Source organism: Quercus lobata, chromosome 1, assembly GCF_001633185.2.
Source record: "Quercus lobata isolate SW786 chromosome 1, ValleyOak3.0 Primary Assembly, whole genome shotgun sequence".
Lineage (NCBI taxonomy): Eukaryota > Viridiplantae > Streptophyta > Magnoliopsida > Fagales > Fagaceae > Quercus > Quercus lobata.
The window spans coordinates 44,694,018-44,706,446 of record NC_044904.1 but is presented as its reverse complement, the minus strand read 5'-3'; positions in this window follow the sequence as shown (position 1 = coordinate 44,706,446).

Here is a 12,429-nt window from a genome sequence, read left to right as displayed (position 1 = left end):
TGAGCCCAAAAGCCAATGTATCCTTCATGCCGCAAGAGTAAAACACCCATTAAACATACAGCAGAATCAGACAAACACAGAGGCAGCAGGAATGGCGTGAAGGCTAGGAAAGAACAAATTCAGACAGAAGTGGAGTATGCACAAAGGGCCCAAGCACCACCTACTTTTACCCAGCCATTACATGGGATGTGGGCCACAGGACAAGGGTATTAGAGGGTGTGATCTGGTGGTAGGGACAAAGAGGGGGTCTACTTTGGGCTTCCTGCTTAAACTTCTTTAGGAGAAATGTCTTGCTGGGATAGCATCTCACCCAAAAGAAGTAAGAATGAGCTGGGACCACTTGATTATGCCATAGAGGTAGGTGAGAGAGAGGCTTAATCCTTATCCAGATGAGAGTAGTAAGAATAAAGGAAGGTAAAATAATAAGACAAGTTATTTTGTCTGGAAATGAGGAGTGGTGCAACCAACACATTTAGTGCAATGATAGTGGCTGGGTGATCGGTAGGCCAGTGGGTAGTCTTACAATAACAACCATAAGGAGCCAAAAGCGGTTGAGGGGTAAAAATGGTAAATCCCATCACAGCAACAGTATAAAGGGCAATAGCTGTGAACAATAGAGGATCATCAGAAGAGGAGGTATCATCATCACGAAAAGAAATAGAGGTAGAACAAGGAAAATAAGAGAGAAAAGAAAAGAAAAGTAAACACAACAAACAAAAGAAAAGCATGAGTGATAAGAATAAAGGCATACATCAATAGGCTACCCATTTCTCTCCCTTTTGACAGACCCACTCTCTGAGAAATCAAGGGTTAAAGTTTAAGTCATCTAGGTCCTTTTTCCAAAGTGTGTAATCTCTATGGCAGAAGCCTTCTTTGAGATTACTCGCATTGGGGTTTAGTTCCCTTTTTGGATTTGCGTTTGCTAAGAAGATATGCTCATTTCTCTGGCAAACGAGTTTTACTTTTGTGATTGATGAATGATTAATTTAATTATTGAACTATTCACTGCAACATTGTTCCCCGCGGTTGTGTTATTTTGCCATGACCCTATCGGGTTTTCTTTTTATTTAGGTGTTAGTATTACTTGTCAAATTTTATAGTTATTCTGCCATGTTGTATTTCTTACTGTAGTATTTGTAACAGTTGTTCCTGCCGTGGACATGTCATATGCTCAATACTCCGACCGAGGCGCGTCTGTATTGGGATGGCCCAACTTGTGCATAAGCTGGTCTAAGGTGTGTTTCACTTAGGCTAGCTCCAGCTCTCCTACCCCAGAATCAGGGGCCATGGTACTACAGAAGAAGTTAAAGCCCAACAACACAAAAGGACCACCATAAACTTAAACTTTTTCTAACAGGTAAAACTTCTCCTCAAATAAAATAATAGTTGAGCTCTTTGATTATCCAAATACTTCTAATCCAAAGACTTGTAATCTATATATATATATATATATTAAAAGGTAAAGTTTAGAGAAAATCTAATTAGATTCTATAATTGAAGTCCAATTTTGCGTCATGTGTCCTAAATTATTTATTTTTAGAGAGAGTTTTATTTCTTAATTTTGGAGTCAAATATGGGACCACATCATAAACATTCGTCCAAGTAAGGTATTGCGTACAAAAACTAAAGATTATAGAATTAATGAACATAATTTTTTTTTAAATGGATAATTTACATTTTCTACCTAATAATATTCTTACAAGACATTTTAAGAGTTAAAAAATTATATAAGAATGACTATCAATAATATTTAAATAATATTTTAAGCATATCCATGCATATGCATGGAGTTACAAGCTAGTTAATCTAATGGACAATTACCTACTCTCTCCAAATAGAATAGATGTCAGACCATTTCAAAACAAAGCTTTACATTTTCCTCTTCATTCTCATTCTCAAGCTACGTGCCTTTTGCTTTTTTCTCCTCAATGTTGCTGTTAGCCACTTTGTTTGGTTATTATTAACAAAACAAAGCTCAACTCAACACAGCCACACAAGACTAAAAATCCTCACAGCTTGTAAAAAGAAATCTGTCCCTTTTTTTTTTTCCATATAGTAGAGTGAACTAGGAAGTGTGTGAGGATTTGGGTTTATGTTAGGGGATATTTCATTAAAATATTTTAAAATATATATAATAAGAATGATGAAGTGGATGTTGCTTAAAATAATAGTGGAATTGGTTTTTCTTTAATGTGAGTTAAATTTTTATAATTGAGAAAAAAAAAAGTTAAGGTTCTTTTTAGGTTAATTCTTGAGTCATATTAAAGCTAAAAAAAATATGAGCAAAGCCAAAAACAATTGATGCATTCCTTAAGAAAAAAGATAATAGTAATTTCAAATTTAGGACACCTGTAACAACAAATGTTCTTTTTTAATGCAAAATGTTCTTCTTTAATGATTTGATGACAGTGGATGAATTTAGGACGCTACATTTAGAATTTATAATTTGATGATAATAAATTAATTTTATTCTATGAAAGATTGTCGTCATACATAAATTTCATGCAATATATATATATATATATATATTTTTTTTTTTGTGGATATTTTGTATGTCTATATTAAACTAGACAATTTATGGATATATTAGAGTTGATAACTTTGAATTCAATATATTTATGAATTATGATTATTGTATAAATGCTATAACTCAGCCCCCAAGTTAAAAGTCCTAGCTACGCTTCTGCTTCCATCCAAAACAAAGAAAATAAATCATATTTTATTTTATTTTTCTTAGTTGGTGTATATCTAAATTTAAATAGAACTTTTTGGGTTAAAATAAGAATTTTTAGATTGTATGCGGCTATTAGTACTTTAATTGCTATTACTAGTTAGTTGCCCATGCGATGCACAGATAATGTTGTAATATTTTATGAAAGATGGTTTTGGAGAATGTTGTACATATATTATAACATAATTGTTATGGAATTTTGTTATTAATGAGTTTATCATAAGAAGAAACAATTATAAATTGCATACACATATCTATTATAATTATTCAATTTAAATAATGAGAAATAAAAAAAACCTTTAGAGCGTAATTGCCATTGTCACTCAATATAAAATGCAAGCCCCCCTTCCCTGGTTGTAGCCAACTCAAACGGGTTAGAATTAGATGAGACAATAATGTTAGAGTTAGGTGTCGTCAAAAGATTGAAGGTAAATAAAATCATTTTTGGTCTGTCGTATTTGAAATGGGATGACATGAAGGGCTATAAGTAGATATATATAAAGGAGTAGAAGTGCAAAATATGAAAATTGTGAATTGCAATGCAAAAAATTTTGTGTTTATGTGTGAGGGAGGAAAAATCTTGAAACATTGAACCAAATGATGCAAAGAATATTAACTTTTTTTTAATTAGAAAAGTCTTGAAACATTGAACCAAATAAGACAAAATTTTAGAACAAAGTTTCTCTCCAAACTAGTTTGGAGAAAAACCCTACAAACTCATTATATATCTTTATATTGAGTGTGAATTTTGAAAATCTAACTGTTAGATTGCATGTTCTTATTACGTTCTTAATGCTTACAAAATTTCAAGAAGATCAAAGATCAATTGCTATGTCATCAAATAAATGTTATAATTTCAAGTTTTTGTGATCTAAAGTTGTATATAAAAAATAAGTTAATTGATCAAATAATAAATAACATCCAATTTGAACAAAATTTGATACGTATGTTAAGAACATAAGGAACATGAAATTTAACGGTTAGATTTTCAAAATTCACACCCAAAAAAGAAATATATGAGAAGTTTGAAGAGTTTGAAGTTTGAAGAGTTTCTCCTTTGTTCAAAATTTTAATATTTAATTTGTTTTTATCTTTGATGTGGCACTTAAGAATATTTCAATTCTCTTTACCAAGAATATGTCACTTGGCAGAACCTTGTGTTTTCCCACATGAGGTCTCTGCTTATATATATATATATATATAATTTTTATGATTTTTTTTTTTTAGTTTTTATAATTTATGTGCTTTGAGAATATAAAAATATGTTATATCATTTTTTTCATATTTTTTAAACAGTTAAAAAATATGTCACATCATCTATGCCAATGAAACAATTTTTTTTTTTTTTTATATTTTAAAAGTGCTAAAATGAGTTGAGTCTATAACAACCCAGCACAACTTGTTTATTAAGCATGTTACATTAGTCATGTCTTATCAATCCACTTAATAAATATATCACGTAAGAATTGAAGGATTTGGATTGATTGTTAAATGGATTGTGTTTGGGATAACCCATATAGTCAAATTTTCTACTTGACACATCAAGTACATGATCTGCTAACACTAATTATAAACCATTTGGTTAAAATGGTCATGGTATAGGAGAATTCTCATCGGGTGTTGTATCCCAAATGCCATTTTCACACATAAAAACCTATTTTTTCTATTTTAACACACCACTTACACCATTCATCAGATATTCTATTCTTCCCTTCAACACATTAAAATAATATGTTAGGTTCTAAGTACTTAGGAACTAATGTATTAGAACTCTATTTTGTATTGTTGGCAAACCATGATCAAAACAGGTTTTATAGTCTTGTTTAGACTTGCTCAAAGTGAATGCGTTTTATGTAAAGTTGGAATCGAGTTACTGCAGAAGTTATAGTATGATTCTACCTAGCTCGGTTGATCGAGAAATAGGCTCAACCGATCGAAATTCGGGCAAAACGTTTTTCTGCAGAATTTTCCAACTCAGCCCTAAGCCCATATGGCGTGTAGGGTTTTATGTTTTGCCTTAAGTATAAAAGGGAAAACCCTAGCCATGTTTTAGGTGTCTCCTTTTGCTGTGTGTGTGAATCTTTTGTGAGATCTAGAGGTATTTGCCTTCACACATACTTAGGATTATCAAGAAGGAGAATTCGATTCAAGAACTTGATGATCATTCGGTTGCTGCAATAAAAGCTTAAAGATACACAAGCGGGAGTGCTTGTACTTGCTGGAGAATCCAAGAAATAAGGAGTTCGTGGTCTCGGAGCTTGCACGTGGTCATGTCAGTAAGTTTCTACTGGTGGGTAGTAATAAGATATTAGTGGTCTAAGTCGCTATTGTAAAACTTCGATTCTTTCATAGTGGATTCAGGTTTACCTTGAGGATAACCTTGAGGATAACTAGGTTAAATCCTCCCCAGGTTTTTACCGGTTTGGTTTCCTGGGTCATCATATCTTTGTGTTCTTTATATTTTGCACTTTACATTGATATGATTATATGATTGTGTTAACCTAGATCTGAAATTTGGATTAAGTAATCACTTGGCAAATTAACTAGGTTAATCCAATTGTGTTTTAAGGGGTCTAAAAACAAACATAATATATACAACATATTAAAATAATATATAAAAAAAACCCCTACACATTAAAACCCCACCACCCACAGATCACCCCGCCACATCCCACAGCCAACAACCACCCCACAAAATCAACCACGTACGACCACCAATATCAGCCACTGCTACAACCAAAAAAAAAAAAAAAAAACCACCACAACAACAACCACCACAACCAATATCAGCCATTGCACAAAAAATAAAAATAAAAATAAAAACAACACCACAACCACCACGACCGAGATCTTGAGGAGAGGAGGTTAGGCGAATCGGTGGCGGTTTAGGGAGAGAAGGTTCGGCGAATAAGAGCAACTGGGTGAGGATGGCGGCTTGGCGAGAGTCGTTTGGTGAGACTAGCGGTGATGTTGAGATTGAGATCGACCGCGGTGTTGGTGAGACTAGAGGAGTAATCGACGGCCAGTTCAGAGGAGAGATCGGCGATGAGATTGGAGGCAAGATCAGACATTAGTAGCGGCGCGAGGTGGACTTTAGGGGACGAGCAAGGAGGACGGTGGCAGAGGGATAAGCAAGAATGAGTCACGCATGAATGATCTAGGTTGAGAGGTTGAGAGAGTGAATGAGCAGGATTGGCGAAGAGGAAGAGAGGCTGAGATGTTCGATTGAGAGGATCAATGAAGAGGAAGAGAGGCTGAGAGAGTGAATGATCTGGGTCACAGGTAAGAGAAGAGAGAGAAAAGTAGAATAAACAAATATTAAAAAGTTTTATCATTTTGATCTGTACAAGTGTATATTTAGAATTGTACTATTCATCCATGCCAAAACTTTTAGCATTTAGAACACCTTATGAGAGAGGTTTTTTGGGTGTTTAGTGTGCTAAATGCCAAATATTTGACATTTGGCACACCTAATGGTGATGATCTAATTACCTATATTTAAATTATTCATGAATTACAATATTTTATATCCTCTATGCACATAGATTAATTCCAATTCAATGACCAATAAAACATTGAATGTTTTAAACATAAATCTATTCCATGCTTTCTAAAATCCAAACGAGTTTAAAAGGAAAACTGGAAAAGTAGAGAAATGCCTAATTTCATCAATACCTTATCCCCTTCATGTTCAATCTCAACATTTTTATTTTTTATTTTTATTTTATGTTTCTAATAGTGATTTTTTTTTATATTATTAAATTATGATATCAGTTATCAGATTCGTTTAAAACATAAGTAATTTTTTGTATAATTTTGATTTCATTGTGTATGTTACATTAAAATTTAATACGCGTTGGAAAATTTTGTTTGATAATACATTTCTACATATCCAACGTTAGCAATTTTGTTAGAAAAATTCAAGATGTAACAAATTAATTAATGTAAAAAGCATGTATCTCTTAGTAATTAAACTACAAAGAAGCTGTTTTCACATGTGGGTCAAATGTGTTTCCATGCAATATGCTTCAAAAGAGAGTCAATTTTTTACTATTCCAAGTTTCCAACCGTGCTCCACATTTGTTATTGGAAGGGTAATTACAAAAGTTATAGTGCTTATTAGTTTTAATAATTTAATATTGATGTGAAAAAATTTTAATTTGGCGACAATATTAGATTTAGACGATGCATAAATGCATCATTGAGCTCAAAGTATGAGGGAAGTTACATTTATTGTTTGTGAATGTATCCCACTCCCACTCCCACGGATTAGTGATTAGCGAAATTTCTAAAATTGGAAAGCAGTATAGTTATAGAACCTCTTTTAGTTTTAGATAGTAAGCCTAGTATAGTGAATAGTGATAAGACAAAGCAAAAGACAACTTTTTTGTTCATTGCCTGAATAATGTGTGCATTTTATTAGACTTCGCCCGCCGGGGGGGGGGGGGGGGGCGGGCTTACACGTCTGTTGTAAATTTTTTACTAATACTCTCTTAAAAGAGTGGGATTTAGATATGAGTTAGTTGATAATAACATAATTAGTCCAAATTCATAAGTGTTGTATATATATATATATATATATATATGTATATATGTATATACAAGAATAGGTTGTAATAATGATATAAGATTGGGAGTAATCATTTGTAAAATGAATAAAGTGGAAAATTTGAGTACTAGAATTGTCTTTGTGAAAATTCAAGTTCCATATATATATATATATATATATATGAGAAATGTGTCTATTGAAAGGACATAACCTTTCATATTGAATATATATAAAAAGTACTTTTTGATGAAAATATGTCTATTGAAAGGACAACCTTTCATATTGGATATATATCAAAAGTGCCTTTTAACCAAAAGGTACCTATTAAATGAAAAGGTACCTACTAAAGGGTTATAATCATTTAGGTATAAATAGTGGCTTATATTCGATAACTACTTTTTCTCTCCCAAAAGTTAGTTTCTAAGAAACACAAGAAAACCTATGGGTATTTTCTAAAATCGCTATTTGTAGAAACCCTTTAGCAACTTATGTATGGGAACAAATATTGTCTAAGGATAACATTCAATTGAGCCTCCAAGTCAATCACTAATTTCTATTTACTTGATGTATTCATTTTGCTCTTTTATTATTGCTCCTTGATTTGGTGAAATCCCCAACAATCTTAGACAATATTTGCTACAAGACAAGGAGTGAATGATGGTACAACTTTGAAGATGTTGAACTATGATTTGATGAAATTGGATCGCTTTGATGGAACTAATTATACTTGGTGGAAAGAGCAATTGGCTTGGATTTGAAGAGGTCTTCAAATGATGAATCAATCATAATAAAGATTCAATAGAACAAGGCTTAAAGAAACAAAGTTTCATTGTTGGCAACGCAAGGTGATGATTCTTTCATATTGTGGATGCATTAAAAGCCATGTTCTTAGTTTGAACATTGAAGGTACAGATTTCTTGTTTATGGACAATTTGAATTTCAAATTGATTAATGAGTTTCTTTGTTAGAATATTTGCATGTGTTGCAAATTTATATGAATTGAGAAATAAGAATGAACTTTTTACATGTTTAAATGTTATAAAGTGAAGTAGAAAATCTAAAGAATGAGAATTTAAACTCTTAAAGTGATAGAGTATGTGAATATTTTCCTAAGTGATTTTCTAAATTATGTGAAAAGATTAAATAACATGTCAGAAGATCTCACTTTAGATCAATTCAAAAGTGATTGTGAACAATATTCAAAGTGGAAGCTCTAGTAAGCTCTAGTAAAACCAGTAAGCACTTGAATGTGAATAAGAGTATGAATGGTTTTAAAAGAACAACTCCCAACGATGACAAGTAGAATATGTCATGTTTCCTTTATGGAAAGAAAGACCATTACATTTGAGAATGTAAGTTCTTAAAAGAATAAGTAGGATGACGATAAAAATGCCAATGAAGCAATTGTCATTGAGGACATTATTGCTATAGTGAGTGACATATGCAATAATATGATCACTGTAATTCATATGGTTGTAATTACAAATCCTTCTGATTGGTGGTTTGATTCAGGTGCAATGTTGCATGTGTGCAACTACAAGACATATTTTAAGACTTATGAGGAGTCTTCCATAGAATTAGATTTGCTTGTGGGCATCCACAATAAGACAAAAGTTCATGGAAAGTGCATTGTTAAAGTGCAATAGAGTTTTGGCAAGAAGTTCTTGTGACCAATGTTTTTCACGTACCTGATATTAAGAAAAGCCAATTTGTTATTTAAGAAAGGTCTTTTCCAAGAATGGGATATTGTGGGTGCAAGGGAAAGGGAAATTGAAATGGAGTCGCCACCTAGTTATATGGTCTAGGAACCATGAATATAGCGTCTTTTCAAGGAAAGTCCTTTGATTTTACTACCAGAGTTTGGATTCGGTGTTTAGGTACGCTCTTGGGAAGGTGTTAGGCACCCAAGATTGCCTAACCCTAAGGTTGGCATCCCATCATTGTCCTATGTCTTAACCCTATTAAAAACCATTTAAATCCTTGTATTCTAGACTCACACACACACACACACTAACATGCACCTAGAAAACAACATGGCATCCTTAACCCTAAACACAAACTTATCCATCTATCCAAACAAAAGGGAGCCAAACATATAAAGGAAAACCCTAGCATTTATCTAAGACAAAACAGAAACTTAAGCATGGTAGCAAGCATATCATCAAACAAAACGTTAACATATTAAAAACCCTAATCATACTTCTAAAAACCCTAACACAAATGCATGAACATTGCTAATGCATGACTTACCCTTTACTTACCTCTCAACAACACAACACCTATGACATCAATGCATGAACATGTGAATGAATGACATTAAAACTAAGAAAAACCCAACCTAAACCCTAATCTAAGCATGTGATCACAACCAACATGTTAAAAAGGTAAGCAAACATTTTTATGGGGGTTAAAAACATGTGAAAAGAGGCTATGCAGACAAACATGTGAAGGCAAAACAAAAGAAACAAAGAATTAAGGTTTTCTGGGTAACGGCATCACGCACGCTAGAACAGGTCTGCTTACGCATGAGTCCAGCCTACATGCCAGGCTAGATCATGCGTATGTATATACTTACCCAGAAACCCTAATCAACACAGAATTAGAGCAAAAACCAAAAACGTAAAATCTAACAACCTATTATGCTTAAAGATAGAAAGAAAACCTAAAACTAACCTAAACAAACAAAAGTAAACACAGGCTAAGCAAAGAAACATATTAAAACAAAGATTAAGGTAGAAAAGGAAAGGAAAAGTTTTTAAAACATACCTTAAAGCAAAAACTCCTAGGCTTGATTTTTGACCGTTCCCTTCAGTCAAATCTATCACAATTCAATGAAATAGTGATTAGTAATCTTAAACTCAAAGGATTAGGACTAGAAAAAGTCTCAATCAAATAAAAAGAGACTTGAGGGTGTTTTGTGAAAAACTCCCTTTTGATTCACTATTTTCTAGTGAATCTTTGATTTTTCCTGTGGGATTTCTGTGTGTTTTGAAAATGTACCATGTAAGGCATTTTATAGTGGAAAAAATTGGGTTTGGAACAGCTCCCAAACGATGTGGGATTCATTCCAAACCTCAGTCATTATTGTAGAAAACTTGTCTTTTTTATACTTCCGAAAACCTAGCTGCATACACAAGAATGTGCTTGTGTACGCATGCTCTAGCTCGCGTACGCAAGTCGAGGGCTACTTCGGTCATTTTATTTCCAAAAATAGATTTTTGTTCATTCAAAAGGTTATATTTTCCATTTTAACACTCCTCGAGTCAACTTAATATCTGATTGGGCTCTAAACTGGCCTTAGGCCTTAGAGTTCGAGTATCATTGGGGAACGAGGGCCCAAGTCGTAAAGGGTACAGAATGCAATATCTACAGATATTAGTAGGCAATGGATATGCTACTAATGATATGTTCAAATTGAGTGTTATTAATTAAGATGTTTCTGGTTGTGCTTATATTGTTGATTCTTTTATTTATGGCATGCTAGACTGGAACATTTAAATTTCAAATTCTTGAAGTTTATATCAAAGCATGATATAATTTTATATAAGCATGATTTGAGTTGAATGGTGTTGAATGATGTATTAACTAGAGACGGTGAACATTTCTAAATGGATATTCTTCTTTGTGAGGAACATGTCATAATAAACCAAAGTGCAATCCCTTATACACCCTAATAAAATGTTTTGGTCAAAAAGAAAAGAGAAGAGAACTCTAGTTGATATGGTGAATGCTATAATCTTGAGTGCAATAAGCTAAATTCCTATTTGATCAATGGGAAGAAGCTTTGCTTAGTATATACTATGTGCATAATAGAGTTCCATCTCAAAGGTATTTCATGTGCTACGAAATGAGAAAGTGACCAAATGCTTATCATTTTAAAATGCGGGGGTGTTTAACCTTTTGTAAAATGATAAACCAAAAAGGACTAATTATTCAAAGAGCTATATAAAGTGTATATGTAGGTTTTGTGTAAATTTGTGGGTATATAATTTATTAGACTTAATGTCTAATATAAGAGTGAAATCAAAAGAGATTGAATTTATTGAGTTTAAATTCAAAGATAATTTCAAAAATACCCCAATATCTACTTAAACACGAGTAAATGACTCCAATGTTAAATATCACATTAAGTGGTATTGAAGATTTAAATGAGGTTCACCAAGTAAACAAAGGTGGAGCCAAAGTTTAAGAAATAAAAGGATTTTGATCCAAATTTTATTTCATGAGGAGCTCTTGTTTACATTGTTGAAGGTAATTAAAGTGTAGTCCTAAACAAATGCCTATAATATTCTTTGAGGGAAGTGATCCTAAACTTTGAGAAAGCTTTGTTCTTCTAAAAGATGTAGCTTTCTGATATAAAAGCTATTAATGTTGAGATAGACTCAATAATAATTGGGTCTTAATGGATTTACCTCTAGTTTCAAAACCAATTGGTTGAGAGTGGGGCATTAGAACAAGATATAAAATCTTTTGGCCTAAGGTTAGTTGTAAAAGGTTTGAAAAAAAGGGAAAAGATAGATTTTGATATCTATGCACTAATAAATATTTGTATTATTAGTTTGATATTTTCTAAAAAACATTCATATAATTTTAAAGAAATTAACTATGTTTGATTATTACATTTTGATGTATGTAATTACAATGTGTAATATATGTGAATTTTGGAATGATTGAAAACCCAAATGTGGGGGTTTAGAAACTCAAATTGTAGAATTATGATATCCAAGAAGTGAGGGGATATAACCCTCAAAAGAGTCATGGACTCATAAGGATGCTAATGTGCATCAAATATGTGCTTGTTAAAGATATTGAGAATTAACATCTAGGGATGTTAAATTCTGCCATGTGCGGTAGATGTCTCAAGTTTAATCATGCACATGTGGTGATCCTATTTTGAAAGTATCTCTTTGTGAAATAAAGAGAGTACAAGTGAGTTCATTAATTAAACATTCAAGGATCAATGATAAAATATTGAATTGTGTCTCCCATATAATTTGAGTATGCATCATATAGATGTGAAGTGACTTTCTTAAATAGTGATCTTGGTAAGGAAGTTTGCTTGAAAGACCTGTGGGTTTGTACTTCCTTAAATAATTAAATGAAAGTCTTTTATGAATGAGAATCAAGTAAGGAAATATAGTGAAGATGT